This window comes from Dermacentor silvarum, chromosome 2, assembly GCF_013339745.2.
Source record: "Dermacentor silvarum isolate Dsil-2018 chromosome 2, BIME_Dsil_1.4, whole genome shotgun sequence".
Lineage (NCBI taxonomy): Eukaryota > Metazoa > Arthropoda > Arachnida > Ixodida > Ixodidae > Dermacentor > Dermacentor silvarum.
Window position 1 is genome coordinate 44,566,931 of NC_051155.1, and position 11,118 is coordinate 44,578,048.

Consider the following 11,118-nt stretch of genomic DNA (forward strand, 5'->3'; position numbering starts at 1 on the left):
AAAAGGGCCATGTATGAGTCTATCTTTTAGTTGTTTCTAGTGGTTGCCCTGCTAGCCTAAAACACTACTTGCTCACTCAATAGTCCCTTTACAGTGCAAATAATAGTCTTCTGTATGAGACAGCACTGTTGCTCAGAAGGAACACTGAGATTATGATTTTTGCCATGGCTAACAGTGGCCTATAATATATCTTCTTCAGGACGTCTCAGTAAATTTTATGTATAGCTAGTGAAAACAGAGAATGCGGGAGATGGAAATTCAAGACAATGAGCAACATGAGAACAAGGTGAGAGCAGGAGCCTACGTTTCAACAACTGCTACTCTTACTTTGTATTTAAATAAAGTGTATCATCATCATCTTCGACAAGTGGACTTGTCTTCTTCAAGGCGACATCATATGCTCTCCTCGGCACAGTATATATAGGTAGGGTTCTTCTAAAGGGGAGAGAAGGTAAGGCGGGTGGGTGAGGTAACGAGCGAGAGTGTGTTAGTGGTGAGAGTGTAGAATTGAAAAGAAAGATAATGAACTACTGTTAGTCGGTAGAGTCCTCCACTCACTATCAGTAGTTCATTATATTTCTTTTCAATTCTATACCCTCACCGCTAACACACTCTCGCTTGTTACCTCACCGACCCGCCTTACCTTCTCTCCCCTTTAGAAGAACTCTACCTATATATACTGTGCCGAGGAGAGCATATGTTGCCTTGAAGAAGACAAGTGCACTTGTCGAAACGTTTGCTCCTGCTTTCACCTTGTTCTTGTGTTGCTCATGTATAGCTAGTGTCACTTAATATGGATAGCTACGAGATTCAATTTTTCATTAACAGGAACCTGTACCTGTCTGTTGCCGAAGCATGATGGGCAACTATCCTTGAGCAGTTCAAAGGCAAGGCTGTAACCCTCCGTGGTTTGAGAGCTGTGCAACAACACAGCAATAAGCACGGCACCTGCTTTTGTAGCAGTAAGCATGATTGTGGCTGTGCTCTTTGTCACATCACATGAGGACGTTGAATCCACAAAAATTATCTCCTGTGCGGCGTCCAGAGACTGAGCTCGCTGCATGATAGGGGTAACCACAAGCACCGCCCAGCAGTTTGGTGTGCCAGCTGTGTAGATGCATGTTCCTGCATAATTGGAGCATTTTGTATGGTCATGAAGTACATTCCATAATGTCAAGCAAGGGAAACGGTGAATAAAAAACGTTTCTATGACATACGTAAATTTGATACATTGTTAAAAGAAGAGATTTTCAATTGCTATTATTGCACTGGTACTCAAGTTTTACTAACAGCTGCAATGATGGGAAAGCTGCTACAATTGCTCCAAGCTGCTACATTTCGCTACAGCTCCTACATCCATGCTACAAATGAGCGAAACTGCTCCAAGGTGTGGCCTCCGAAATTACCTGGCACCGTGCCGCGCAGTCTCCGAGGCCACAACCGAGAGCACTTGTCGCCGACACCAGCAGGCAGTTGCCACCAGCCCTATGCACAGGTTGCCTCTGCATCTGCCGCCATTCAAAAACCAAGGTAATCCAATACAATCCAGTGCACAAGCTGTGCCAGGCAGGGTTGCCAAGTTTGGCAACTTGGCTACTTTCTGGTTACATTTGGCGGTGGTAATTCATATAGGTAGAGTCCAAAGCGCATTTCCTTCAATGGCTCCCTCGATGCGACAGCCTCAAAAGCCAGGTATCCAAGTCCATGATTTTGTGGTTTGCAAGCATCGGATGCAAATCCAGAAGCTAAAACGTATCACAGCCACTAACCATATGGCTAGTGGGCCTCTTCGACTTGTCGCCCCGGGCTGCCCAGAACTGCTCGAGACGCTTCATTCGCAACGCGCATTGGCTGAAATCACTTCCTCAGGCAGTTTGGAACTATCAGTGATGGATAATTTAATCTTTCCTTGATGAAGTAACAGTGCTCAGCTTGGACCAGTTAACTGCGGGTTCTGATATGCCACTTGACAGATACTGGCATCAAGTTTTAATGATGGATGCTCAAGGTGGGCCGAAATATCCACTTCTGTCAAAGCTAGTCAAGGCACTTCTATCACTTCCACATAATAACGCTGATGTCGAGCGTGGGTTCAGTGAAAATTCAAGAGTCCTGCATGACAAGTCAAATCTTTCTTGTCGATCATAAATGGCATGCGTCACATCATGTCATATGCAAAGAGGTTTGACAGCAATGCATGCCTGTTTTCATTTAATGCATATGTCATCATGGCTGTTGAACATATAGCACCATAGCGCCTTTGTACAGATGCAGAGCAAAAATCAAGAAGGAAGTGGCTGTGGCAGACGGAATGTTCAGAAATGCCGAATTGTTGATTCAGTAGGGCATGAAGCTGAAGAACTTCTCAGACATTGAGTGGCCAGGCAAACATGAGTGAAACTATTTCTTACTTGGATGCTACAGATAAGGGGAAGAAAGCAAAGTGATTTTTAATGCAGCTGACATTCATGTTTTGTATTTTTGTTCCTATCACGTTTTATGCTTTGGTTTGCCTTTGATAAAAGCTTGCATTAATTATGCTGTCAGTGAACTCATGCTCACACTGTATTTAGCACTTCATTTTAGCCTCATTTTAGCCTCCAACAGATCCTAATGTTCACCACTGCAAATCATAGTGTTATAATCGGGGACCCAAATGCTTTTGGGGTGCAAGAAAATAGTGGCCCCACAACTGTGCACATGCAGATCTGAAGGCAGCTTTCTATTTTCTTTTTAGCTCCAAGAAAGAAAGAAAGACAGGCATGGCTGTTTGTATAGTTCTCAAGAGGAATGCAAAATTGCATGAAATGCAACATAGACAGAATGAGCTGGTATTAAGTCGTTTTTTGCCATGGTGCATTGTTAGTGCAGGATGAACTTGATACATTAAGGTCACATTATTTCACTATCCAGTAGTTGGTCAGAGGTCTAAAATAACTGTGTTGTGTCTAAGGACCCATTTTAGTGCCGAGTCAGACAAGCTATCAATAAGTAAAAAAATGCGGGAGTATTTATACACAGAGGCATGCTTTACTTTTTGTGCATCTCAATGTTTATAAAGCAGTTAGAAAAGATGCATCACAATCGCATAGGTAAAGCTCAAGGCACTCACTAGAAAATTCATACACGCACACTGACACACAGAAAGAAAAAAAAATGTCGTCTTATGTCTCTCACACACTCGGAAAAGTATGCATTCCTTGCTCATATTCTGCGACTGCACTCATGTAACACCTTGTAAACAAATACTATGCTGCTTCAATTCTACATGCCAAGTAATGCAATCTCACTTTCTACCTATGACTAAGTAAGTCTGGCTTTGAGAAGAAACCTTAATTTGTGGCAGTGCTTTGTCCGCATCGCTGTTGTTTTAAGAGGGGATGGCCGAGTTAACTGCCAGAAAAACGTTTTAGGTGTTCGCAGCAAAAAATTAAAAGTACCCTGAGGAACAACACGGCACAAAGCCAAGAGTGGAATACCACTGTAAACCATTTAAAAAACGGTACACTGATATTTAAGAAGACAATTCGTACTTGCATGTCACAATAGTTATGTTGGTTGGTTCATTTTTTTTTAGTATAACCGAACTGTGCATGCAAAATGTATTCAGTTTGACACATTTGTAACGTTTTGCACCAAATCTTTATAGTGTGCAGGCTGTTGTAGTGTATTGCTAGCATAACCTTTTAAAATTTAAAGTTGGCCTCCCTGAACAATGAATTCATTGTCCTTTTTTTAATCTTTGCCTGTTTTTACATATACCAGCCAATTTATGTAGTCATCCTTGTAATGTCTCATGAGAAAAGTAAGCTGAAATACGGAACTCTAAAATGTGGTACAATATTGCAGAAGCTCTTAGAGGTACCGCAACAGAAAAATTATTAGAAGTTGAGGTCAAGGGCGTATACATTCAGCATGATTTGTGGACTAGGGTGTTATCAGATAAGGACAAACTTGGGGGGCGTCCCAACAATTTTTTTGTTCGCAGTAAAACTTTTATATGAGGTGGACAAATAACTCTGTATAAAGGAATCAATCTTTGTTTTGCGAGACATAGCGTGGATTTCCTCGACAAATATTGTAATTGACTAAAGTTGAAAAAGATCATTTTTGCAACATGCAGATTTTACAAGTTTAAAGACCTGTCACTCCAAAACTAAATCACTGTACACCATGAAACATTTTTTTAAATTTTACATTATTACAACTACTAGCCCAAGGAAACTTAGACCTATATCGCCCACAGTATTTTTTGAAAAATTGCCTAACATTGCTTTTTGAGCAAGCGCTTCACTGACCTCGAGATCGGTGGCTTTTGGGGACCATTTTATCTAATGAATGAAGCAGAAAGATTTTCGGTCAAATCTTCAAATAGCTTTTTGCAAATTAATGCAAAAATTGTGCAGTTAAATCATGTGTTTATTTTGTAATATAATTTAAAAAATGTTGAAATTTGAAAACTAGTGCGAATTGGCCAATGTTTAAAAAAAGTTTTGTCAATATTGTGTGGGGTGCACCGATTGTGGAAGAAAAGCTGTTTTGCTTAGCATAATGCATTTTTTTACCCTATGTCACTTTAAATGCTTTCTCTATTTAGTTCCCAACCAGTAACCATTACTTTTTTTGTTCAGGTTTTGTTTTTGATTCAGATGCTCAAAATTACTAGTTTGGTAATGTTCTCACTTCAGCTTCAGTTCGACAGATGGTATGAAAACTTACCTTGTGCTGCATAGTCTGCCAACTTTTCTTGGAGTTTCGGTAGAGGATTTGCTAGAAGACCATACTTTGCTAGCTTTCATTCTTTGTGCCAGTGATAAACAGTCCTTTGTGTTGGATTCACCATGCTGTTGGCAAGCAAAATGTGGCTGTTGTCTTTCAGTGCCAGTGCCTCCTCGTGGTGCCGAATGGCAGTTGCAGGCGTGAAACTAGCCTCGAAATACGCTTCGAATGTGGCCTTTGTTTCTGGGCTAGCACGCAGTAGCTTTAGCGAATCAGCAAACTCTGTGCTGTGATTATGTGTTGTGGCCAATTTGATCACAGCTGGGAGGGGAGTGCTTCTGCGCAAATACTCATCATTTTTTTGGGTGTCGGGGTCCACTTTTTTAATTTTTATGTTTATTTTTGCTGGGCAGTCAGTGGTGTGCTGTACGGTCATTTTGTTTCGGTGGTGGTGTTGACACCGCCACACCTTGCGGAAGACCATTCTGTAACAAAGTAATGTAAAAACAGATACAGAATTAAAATTTTTCACTTATATTCGGATGGCTTCTATACATAACAGTTCGGTCGCACAGCAAAATCGTGGTAGCCATAGAACAGTACTAATGGTCATGCTTCATTATGTTATAGGCGAACATAGAACAGCACAGGAATCGGCCAAACAGCAGGCACACATGATGCCCTTACTGTCGTTGAAACTTTTACATGCTAGGCATTATATAGAGGTGCCAGAACAGGAGAAAATGGTAGAAAAATGAAAATTATAAAGCAACCTTTGCAGGGTTCGTACAGAATGTCCGACGCAAAATTCAAGGACAATTCAATGATTACCAGGTTGCTGAAAGCTATAATTTAAGGAGAATAAAACAAACTTGTCATTAATAAAACTAATATATACTGACATCTCCTTCTTGGTTATAATTCTTTATAGCTAAGCACTCACTCAATCTGCACACATGTTTCAAATCCTTTAGGTGGCTTTTGAGTCTACTTTTCCATTGTATAGCAATGTCAGTTGCTTTGTGACACATCAGACACTTTGCTTAATGTGAGTTAGTAGTGCCCGGCTTCACCAGAAACAACAAAAATACTGGTACAACTTTGTCACTTCATCTGCCTTCATCTAGCACCATGATGGCGATGGTGATTTAAACAAGCCTGTTGCCAGTTACTGCAGATGTGCTAGATTACAATTGCTTAGCAAAACTCTCACGTCAGATTATGGACGATTGTTTTTTCCCCAATGGAAACGGCATAGCACAGTGTGGTGTTTATTTTACATGTTCCGAAGTCGCTTCCAACCCCAATTTTCAAGGAAATCAAGCAGTGCACTTATTTTAAAGTCCTGAGGGCGCTTGAAATGCAAGGGTTTTCAAGGAGCTGTACGAACCCTGCGTTTGGGTGCCACTGATACAAATGAGTCATGAGGGAGGTAGTGGCCGAATACTGCACCAGGGAGGCCAATTCCTGTTCTGGTGAGGGAGTGACTTTGATGAAGCTTAGTGGGCCTGCCTAGTTTGGTTGTACCTGAACTAGTCGGACAGGCCCCCAATGGAAACTGAACCTGGCAACGTTCACACGCGCACCCTCTCGAGTGAGGCTAGCTTAGCAGGACTATTTCAGGAATTATCAGACATTGCCTGGGATATTATTGGCCTTAGTGAGGTTAGAAGAACTGGTGAGGCTTACACAGTGCTGACTAAAGGCCACGTCCTCTGCTACAAAGCTCTTCCAGATAAGAGAAAATCCGGGGCAGGATTTCTAGTCCATAACAACATAGCGGGCAACATTGATGAATTCTACAGCATTAATGAGAGGGTAGCAGTCGTCGTAATAAAGCTGAATAAGAGGTACAAAATGAAGGTAGTACAAGCATACGCCCCAATCTCCAGTCACGATGATGAAGAAATAGAGCAGTTTTATGAAGATGTTGAATTAGCAATGAGAAAGGTGCAAACTCAGTATACTATAGTCATGGGCGACTTCAATGCAAAAGTGGGGGAAAAGCAGGTTGGTGAGCAAGCAATTGGCAACTACGGCATCGATTCTAGGAATGCCAGAGGAGAGATGTTGGTAGAATTCACGGAAAGGAATAGGCTCCGAATAATGAATACATTCTTCAGGAAGCACAGCAACAGGAAGTGGACCTGGAAAAGCCCTAATGGAGAAACAAGTAATGAAATAGATTTCATAATCTCTGCCGACCCAAGCATAGTGCAGAATGTAGAAGTGTTAGGTAAGGTAAAGTGCAGTGACCATAGGTTAGTGAGGTCTAGCATTTCTCTCAATTTAAATAGAGAAAGAGTGAAATTAGTGAAGAGGAAACAGGCCAACCTAGATGCAGTAAGGGTAAAAGCAGACCAATTCAGGCTGGCACTCGCAAACAAATACACATCCATGTCATCAATAAGGTAATCAAGAAATCTGCAGAGTACAATCAACCTCTCTATATGGCTTTCATAGATTATCAAAAGGCATTTGATTCAGTAGAGATACCAGCAGTCATAGAGGCATTGCGTAATCAAGGGGTACAGGAGGCATACGTGAATATCTTAGCAAACATCTACAAGGATTCCACAGCTACCTTGGTTCTCCACAAGAAAAGTAGAAAGATACCTATCAAGAATGGGGTGAGGCAAGGAGACACAATCTCTCCAATGCTATTGCCTGCATGCTTAGAAGTATTCAAGCTCTTACACTGGGAAGGCTTAGGAGTGAGGATCAACGGCGAATATCTCAGCAACCTCCGGTTTGCAGATGACATTGTCCTATTCAGCAACAATGGAGACGAATTATGACAAATGATTGAGGACCTTAATCGAGAAAGTGTAAGAATTGGGTTGAAGATGAATATGCAGAAGACAAAGATAATGTTCAATAGCCTGGCAAGGGAACAAGAATTCAGGATCGCCAGTCAGCCTCTAGAGTCTGTAAAGGAGTAGGTATATCTAGGTCAATTACTCACAGGGGACCCTGATCACGAGAAAGAAATTTGCAGAAGAATAAAATTGGGATGGAGTGCATACGGCAGGCATTGCCAAATCCTGACTGGGAGCTTACCAATGTCGTTGAAAAGAAAAGTGTACACAAACGGGGATAGCCAATATTCCAGTTGACATTAAGCGGAAGAAATGGAGCTTAGCAGGCCATGTAATGCGTAGGATGGATAACCGGTGGACCATTAGGGTTACAGAATGGATAGCAAGAGAAGGGAAGCGCAGTCGAGGACGGCAGAAAACCAGGTGGGATGATGAAGTTAGGAAATTTGCAGGCGCAAGTTGGAATACGCTAGCGCTAGACAGGGGTAATTGGAGATCGCAGGAAGAGGCCTACGTCCTGCAGTGGACTGAAATATAGGCTGATGATGATGATGATGATGATGATACAAATGAACCTACTCTACAATGGCGTGGAAATTTTCATGGGGTAATACTCGTATATGCTACATATATGATGCAAAGCGTCGGGAATGGCATCTGTTGTTGGGTGCGTCTTAGGAGCACGCCAGACGTTGTTTGCGCCCGTCTCCGCTTTGCTGAAAGTTATAACAAGTGCTAGGAACAGGTTCTTCTGGGCGGCCTCATGCATACTAAATATGTAGCGAGAAAGCACGTCATGCCCAGAAGAAACACGGAAACTATGTGTTTTAGCGCTACATTTTCACCACGCTTCCTCACCTACTGGCCTAGCAATGAGCCTATCATGCATACTTCTCAATCAATCTATAGAGGATATTCAATCTATCGACTTGCGGCAACGCATCATCTGCCATCTTGTTTAGGGCACGGCAAAACGAAATTGCTTGTTCGACAGCATAGCTACACGCGTAGCTGTTGCTTTCATCCAAGTTCTGTGATGTCCCACTGCCGTTCGCTACTACAAACCAAACAAGTTGTTTGTGGTATTGCCGGTAACAAACTAAGCTTGCTTTCTTCAACAAGAGACTAAAAAATCTGCAAATAAAATACGCGTGTGAAGCATCGGCCAACATAGACAATGCTTCCCATCTTGTTCCCCCTTGTTTGTTTACTGTGACGCGTTTCCACCACCCCTTAATTTTTTTTTCACCACGTTTCCTTTACATTAGCGCTTAAGGGAAAGTCTTGTTCCTGTACGAATAATTGTTTCACAACGCAAATGCCTGTTTAGCCTATGAGTGCAACTATTTTTGTTAGATTTTTATGTGAAGGCACTGCTATTTTCTATTCAGTGCACTTCGATTTTTTAACGTTTTAAGGAATTTAGCGGATAAAATAATATTGCGAAAGGAATGAAAAACACTGCATGGGTTGTTGCAGGACACATTTTGCTCTAAATATTTTCCAGATAAAGAAACAATCAAGAAAGCTTCTGAGAAAACAGCGCGATAATCGCGAAATCGTAATTTTAAATCGCACGGAAAACCAAAAAAAGCGCGTTTACATAGTAGCATAAGCATGCAGATACAGCATTTATTATGCTATTTATTGACTTAAAAGTCTAGACAGCTCAGAAAAGTCCATCAAAGCAAGTTTCCCTATACGAGAGAAAGTGGAAGAGCTGGTACGATTGAGTTGCACATCGCCCTACACATTTTCGAAGCAGTTCATCAACGGCACAGAGAAGGCCCGTACGCTCTGTCCTCAAACTTCACCACGCAGCGCGCTGTGTAATGGCATGTGCGTTTGTTTTCCGTATTTCCATTTGTTTCCGTGTGTTTCTTGCGTTTTCGGCTCCGCGCTATTAGTGCACCGAACTGTGTATTTGCAGGGCTGCTCAAGTTACCGCTTGCTCATGATGTGCTTGAAACAGGGGTGCCTGTAAATAGCTAAGTCCACAATCCACACACGAACGCCTGCAGCACAAAGGCAGTGCAGGACACGAGTCGGCGAGAACATGCGCAACGTCCTATCCTGCGAAAATTCGATACTTGCAACGGAGAACGGCAGAAAACAGCCCACGGAACAAGTTAATTACGACCGTCAACTCGCAGATCACGTTTGCCCTTCGTTTTCACGGGACGTGCATGTGCGATCTGACTCACAAAATTTGCCAACGCGAACGGAGCAACCACACTGAGTGCATGAAATCCGCTTCGACGAACAGCACTAGTACCGCGGACCTTCGACTTGCCGCAATGCCTTTTCACATGAGACGCGTTTTCTTCCGAACGCAACGAACGTGTGGGAATATAATGCAGTGCAACATTGTTTTAGAGGATTCAGTCGAAAATTAGAGAGCGTATAAGCAATTGTTTATGGGGTACTTAGCTCAGATTCGAAGCGCAGTCGCTGCGGAAAGATGCTCAGCGAAGGTTTCGGTTTCAAAGTAGTACGCTTCCTTGAGATGCCGTCCGGACGGATATCCGAGGGTGCAAGAACCAGCGGACAGGGCTCGATTGATAGTTAGGGGCACAGTAAAATAGACTATTTATTAAACGCGACTGTTGCATTTTAGTTCTGAATAGCCACACAGCGACGACCGCCGATTCGCGATGCATGCATGCGCTTCGCAACTACGCCCCAGAAAAGACGGGGCGGACGCGACCAGTATTACCAGATCACTATGCATTTAGAAAATTCACTATATTTTCACAAGCGTAGCTTACCTTGTGCATTTTGTGGCCACGTAGTCCATAATCCACGATGTGTTGGTTTCGGCGCTGTAATTGCGTATCCACTGTTCCGCTTCTGTTGCATTATTCAAGTTGCAGCGAAGCACCTTAATTTCCGGCGTGGACAATCACTGATTTCAACACACTCGGGAACATCGGCGTCGCACATTGTGCAGTGGCAAGAAATAGCGAGCGCAGGTTGCTAAGGTACAACTGACATAGACGGCCGCAGGTCAAATAGGCGAGATCTCATCCGTATTTCGTGCCGGCGCTTTTGCGGCTAGGCTAGAGGGGGAGACGCACAGGAAACAAAACTAATCATGACTAATGGGCAGGCATGAACCGACCGTGCCACGTACACACACTCGGTCACTATCCGTTTCCGCATCCCTTCAAGGTCGGCTGTGTGCAGAAGAGTTCGTTGAACGGCAGGTACGACTGTGTCGGCAGGGCGATAGCACATAGCGTTGTCGCGGTCATTCCCACGCCAAGGCGTTGCGTTATCAGTCACCTGCGTCGCTCGTTTTCGGGTTTCCGGACACCCCTCTCGGCCCGACACCCCCGCATAGAGGAAGACCCAACATTCACAAAAAGAAAAAAAAAAAGGGAGGGGGGGGGGGTCCTAAAAGTGTACGTCGCCACAGTATTCAATTCCAACTCGCCCAAGAAGCACCACTCGTAACATTATTGCACTTCATTCAAAGTTCTCGTTCTCTGATGCAATGTCAGAAATTGCAGCCAGCAGTGTCCTAGTTATTGGCCTCTGAATTGTAGCTGGGTTCCACTTCAGTGTTGCACTTGGGTGG

General features: G+C 43.1%; 1 long non-coding RNA gene across 1 annotated transcript; it reads right to left on the minus strand.

Moving 5' to 3' along the window:
- Positions 1–991: 991 nt before the first annotated feature.
- LOC125942993 (uncharacterized) lies at positions 992–10,428 on the minus strand. Its single transcript, XR_007465469.1, has 3 exons — positions 10,307–10,428; positions 4,720–5,204; positions 992–1,125 (listed from the first exon to the last, which is right to left on the minus strand). It is a non-coding gene; the product is annotated as an uncharacterized LOC125942993 (long non-coding RNA).
- Positions 10,429–11,118: the final 690 nt, after the last annotated feature.